This window comes from Salvelinus alpinus, chromosome 11, assembly GCF_045679555.1.
Source record: "Salvelinus alpinus chromosome 11, SLU_Salpinus.1, whole genome shotgun sequence".
NCBI classification, from domain to species: domain Eukaryota; kingdom Metazoa; phylum Chordata; class Actinopteri; order Salmoniformes; family Salmonidae; genus Salvelinus; species Salvelinus alpinus.
This window is the reverse complement of record NC_092096.1, coordinates 31,750,520-31,756,519: the sequence shown is the minus strand read 5'-3', so window position 1 is coordinate 31,756,519 and position 6,000 is coordinate 31,750,520.

Here is a 6,000-nt window from a genome sequence, read left to right as displayed (position 1 = left end):
ACTGGTCTAAAACCCTACAGTCTGGGACTCCATCTAGATTCAGTGGCAGTGGATCTGGGAGTGACTTCACTCTGACCATCAGTGGAGTCCTGGCTGAAGATGCAGGAGATTACTACTGTCAGAGTTACCACAGTGGTGGAGTATTCACACAGTGATACAGAGATGTACAAAAACCTCCCTCAGTCAGACAGCACAGTGACTGTACTGCTACAGCTGGGACCTAATGCAGGTGCTGAGGGGGAAGAGACAGTGACATGGAACACTGATCAGTAGAGGAGGTCAACTTTGAAAATTGGTAGAAAGTATCATACAAATCACACGTTCTCCAACGTCGTCATCATTATCATCATCATGGTTGTAACTTGTTTTATTGGACATGAACTGAAAGTGTATATACAAGTTATTTGTAGTTTTGGATGATAATACCAGTCCATATGCAGAGTAAGATCTACAGAAGTAAAAAGAAAAGTATCAGCCCCCCAAACCAATTCCCTACATGCACTTCACCACCAGTTATTGATGTGATCATCTAGCATGTATTAAAACCTTTTCATGAGCTGTTAGATCTGTGAGACATGATGCTGGGCTCAAACATGACACATTGATGTAGAGACACACACTGTTATCATAAAGTATAATATCCATGTTATCTGTCATTAATTACATGGTGGCATATCTGTTATGTCCCCCCCCTGAATCCACCATAGAGGTTAAAACCAGTCGACCCCCTCACTTCTGGCCCAGTCCAGGGTATTTCAGGCAGTAAAACTGTTCAACTGCTAGACTGGTCGCTGTGGGAGTAAAACTGAGATTTACATAGACAGGGCTGGTTGGTTCTGCTTGTCCCAAAACAGCTGCACTATCACCAGATGTTCACTCTGTCCCCAGGGGGTTAGAGGTAGCGAAGACCAGGGAAAATAGAATGGAAACGCGTAGACCACACATTGTTGAAAACCATTGAAAGAATATCTAATTTAATAAAATCATATTAGGAATTAAACATTACAAATATACAGTTGACGTCGGAAGTTTACATACACCTTAGCCAAATACATTTAAATACAGTTTTTCACAATTCCTGACATTTAATCCTAGTAAAAAGTCCCCGTCTTAGGTCAGTTAGGATCACCACTATTCTAAGATTGTCAAATGTCAGAATAATAGTAGAGAGAATGATTTAGTTCAGCTTTTATTTCTTTAATCACATTCCCAGTGGGTCAGAAGTTTACATACACCCCATTAGTATTTGGTAGTGAAGGGGGTTCACCTAGGGGTCATGATAGGTGCTGTACCAAGTGTTTGATGTATTATTATAAGTGATTATGCTTATGTTGTATTAATAGAAGGGGAGGGGTTATAAGACCCCACCCTCCTTACATTTATAGGGTCCTAGACTACAGATTAACAATATATATTCATTATAGAGGTTTAGAATTGTTCCACAGCTGTTTTCTGGTCTCTTTTTCTCTTATAAAGAGACCCCTCTGAGAAATGTGTGACTGTGAAGACAGAACTCTGCAGGGGAGTGTAAGAGATTAGTTAGACATTCCACTATACATCAACTTGGACATTTACTGTTAAGCTTTTAGATAGCAATATAGACAAAAGTTTTAGTGTTGAGTAGGCATGTCTTTGGTCTCATGAGTAAAAGATAATGACGTAGGCAGTGACATCACTAGGGCTGGACTTTGGGTTTAATAAAATAACTTGGGACCTTTTCTTTGATGCAGAACTGACTCGGAAACATGCTTTATGTTCCTGTTGTCAACTTCTGTTTGCAATTGCATTAATAAAGGTTTTTGAATGATTTAATTAAAGATATTGTCATAATGCAAATTTTACCAATGAGCCAATGATTGACAAGGAACAAGGAAACGAACCACAACAGTAGCATTGCCTTTAAATTGTTTAACTTGCGTCAAACTTTTCGGGTAGTCTTCCACAAGCTTCCCACAATAAGTTGGGTGAATTTTGGCCCATTACTCCTGACAGAGCTGGTGTAACTGAGTCAGTTTTGTAGGCCTCCTTGCTCGCACACGCTTTTTCAGTTCTGCCCACAAATGTTCTATAGGATTGAGGTCGGGGCTTTGTGATGGCCACTTCAATACCTTGACTTTGTTGTCCTTAAGCCATTTTGCCACAACTTTGGAAGTATGCTTGAGGTCATTGTCCATTTGGAAGACCCGTTTGCGACCAAGATTTAACTTCCTGACTGATGTGTCGAGATGTTGCTGCAATATATCCACACCATTTTCCTCCCTCATGATGCCATCTATTTTGTGAAGTGCACCAGTCCCTCCTGCAGCAAAGCACCCCCAGAACATAATGCTGCCACCCCCGTGCTTCACGGTTGGGATGGTGTTCTTCGGCTTGCAAGCCTCCCCCTTTTTCCTCCATACACAACGGTGGTCATTATGGCCAAACAGTTCTATTTTTGTTTAATCAGACCAGAGGAGATTTATCCAAAAAGTACGATCTTTGTCCCCATGTGCAGTTGCAAACCATAGTCTGGCTTTTTTATGGCGGTTTTTGAGCAGTGGCTTTCCTGAGCGGTATGACGGCTGCGTGGTCCCATGGTGTTTATACTTGCGTTCTATTGTTTGTACAGATGAACGTGGTACCTTCAGGCGTTTGGAAATTGCTCCCAAGGATGAACAAGACTTGTGGAGGTTTACAATTCTTTTCTGAGGTCTTGGCTGATTTCTTTTGATTTTCCCATGATGTCAAGCAAAGAGGCACTGAGTTTGAAGGTAGCCCTTGAAATACATCCACAGGTACATCTCCAATTGACTCAAATTATGTCAATTAGCCTACCAGAAGCTCCTAAAGCCATGACATCATTTTCTGGAATTTTCCAAGCTGTTTAAAGGCATAGTCAACTTAGTGTATGTACACTTCTGACCCACTGGAATTGTGATACGGTAAGTTATAAGTGAAATAATCTGTCTGTTAACAATTGTTGGAAAAATTACTTCTGTCATGCACCAAGTAGATGTCCTAACCGACTTGCCAAAACTATAGTTTGTTATTAACAAGAAATGTGTGGAGTGGTTGAAAAGGAGTTTTAATCACTCCAACATAAGTGTATGTAAACTTCCGATTTCAACTGTATATGTTATGGAAAGCAACTGTTTAGCAGTGTGAGTTCTGAGAGCAGATCTTAGAGGTTTATTTTTTATTATTGCTACATAAGGTTGGTGGTGTGTGAACAATTCTCTCACTTCGGTGACTCTGCCCTCTACCAATGTGTCCACAGACATTATTAAAAAGAAACAGCCTGAAAGTCTTTCCTCTGGAGAAGATAACATCTCATAATGTTGTTCAATTGCATGGTTACATTTGTTTTAATGAGAGAATACAAAAATGGACTTACTTTATAGCACCAGTTTTGTGCCGCTTCCAAAAGTCCACCGCAATGATTCATGGTGGTGAAGTCCTTCACATAAGAGTGAGCACATTCACACACAGAGCACTCTCAGTACCACCTTAACAGTACTGAAATACTAGTACACTACAATAGGGACTGATAGTACTGAACTACTAGTATAACACAATACTGCCCAATAAAGGCAAAACGCATTAACTATGTGAAACATTTTTACTGCAAAATCTGAGTTCAAAGTATTATTCTGTATAGACAGACATTAATTTCTGATAACCCATTCTATATTCTGATCAAGCGGCTTGATTTTGTGTCAAGAAACTAAATATCACATTAATCAGATAATATACCTGGCCATTACAACAGATCAAAGATTTTTTACAAAATTCGCCTTTGTAGGGCAGAATAGGGACTGATAATCCTGAAGTACTAGTTTAATACAATAGAGACTGTCACGGTCATTCTTTATTTAAAGAATGAACACTGAACAAAACAAACAAAATAACAAAACGAACCGTGAAGCTAATATGGCTAGTGCAGACAGGCAACTAAACATAGAATAAGAACCCACAAAACCAAAAGGGAAAATGGCAACCTAAATATGATCCCCAATCAGAGACAACGATAAACAGCTGCCTCTGATTGGGAACCAATTCAGGCCACCATAGACATACATATGCCTAGACTTACCAACACCTAGACATACAGAAAACCCTAGACAATACAAAACAAGCATACCCACCCTCGTCACACCCTGACCTAACCAAAATAATAAAGAAAACATAGATAACTAAACTAACCCTCCGCCTATGTAGATCTTGACCGTGGATCATCGCCAGAGGCTCTGGACTGCAGATCATCACCGGAGGCCCCGGACCGGGTACCCTCGCTGGAGATCCCGGGCTGGGGACCGTCGCTGGAGGCCCGGGTTGGGGATCGTCGCTGGAGGCTCCGGACTGGGGATCGTCGTTGGAGGCTCCGGACTGGGGATCGTCGTTGGAGGTTCCGGACTGTGGCCCGTCGTTGGAGGTTCCGGACTGCGGCCCGTCGTTGGAGGTTCTGGACTGTGGCCCGTCGTTGGAGGTTCCGGACTGTGGCCCGTCGTTGGAGGTTCTGAACTGTGAAACGTCGCCGGAAGCTCTGGACTGGGTACTGTCGCCGGAAGCTCTGGACTGGGTACTGTCGCCGGAAGCTCTGGACTGGCTACTGTCGCCGGAAGCTCTGGACTATGGAAGCGCACTGGAAGCCTGATGCGTGGTGCAGGAACTGGTGGTACCGGGCTGAGGACACGCACCTCAGGGCGAGTGCGGGGAAAAGGCACAGGCCGTACTGGACTGTAGAAGCGCACTGGAGGCCTGATGCGTGGTGCCGGAACTGGTGGTCCTGGGCTGAAGACACGCACCTCAGGGCGAGTGCGGAGAGGAGGCACAGGACGTACTGGACTGTGGAAGCGCACTGGAGATCTGCAGCATGGAGCTGGCACAATGCGTCCTGGCTGGATGCTCACTTGAGCCCGGCAAGTGCGGGGCGCTAGCACAGGATGCACTGGGCTGTGCAGACGCACCTTAGACACAGTACGCAGAGCCGGCGCAGGATATCCTGGTCCAAGGAGGTATACTGGAGACCAGGAGCGCTGAGCCGGCACCATCCGTCCTGGCTGGATGCCCATTCTAGCCCGGCAAATGCGAGGAGCTGGAATAGAGCACACCGGGCTAAGAATGCGAACTGGAGACACCATGCGCATCTCTACATAACACGGTGCCTGACCAGTTACACGCTCCCCACGGTAAGCACGAGGAGTTGGCTAATGGCTCCAACCTGACTCAGCCAATCTCCTCGTGTGCCCCCCCCCCAAATAATTATTGGGGCTGCCTCTCGGGCTTCCTTGCTAACCGTGTCCCCTCGTATCGTCGCCGTTCCTCCTGTGCTATCTCCACCTGCTTCCATGGCAAGGTCTTGTCCCCTGCCATTACCTCCTCCCAGGTCCAGGATGTCCTCCACTCATCTTTCTCCCAGGCCCAGGATGTCCGCTCCTCATTCACATGTTGCTTGGTCCTTTTGTGGTGGATTCTTCTGTCACGGCCGTCAAAGGGAGGAGACCAAGGCACAGCGTGATAAGCGTACATTATTCTTTATTTAAAAAATGAACACTGAACAAAACGAACAAAATAGCAAAACGAACCGTGAAGCTAATATGGCTAGTGCAGACAGGCAACTAAACATAGAATAAGAACCCACAAAACCAAAAGGGGAAATGGCAACCTAAATATGATCCCCAATCAGAGACAACGATAAACAGCTGCCTCTGATTGGGAACCATTTCAGGCCACCATAGACATACATATGCCTAGACTTACCAACACCCCTAGACATACAAAAAACCCTAGACAATCCAAAACAAGCATACCCACCCTCGTCACACCCTGACCTAACCAAAATAATAAAGAAAACATAGATAACTAAGGTCAGGGCGTGACAGAGACTGATAGTACTGAAGTACTAGTATAATACAAGAGGGAATGATAGTACTGAAGTACTAGTATAATACAATAGGGACTGATAATCATAAAGTACTAGTATAATACAATTGGGACTGATAGTTCTGGGTTATGAATATA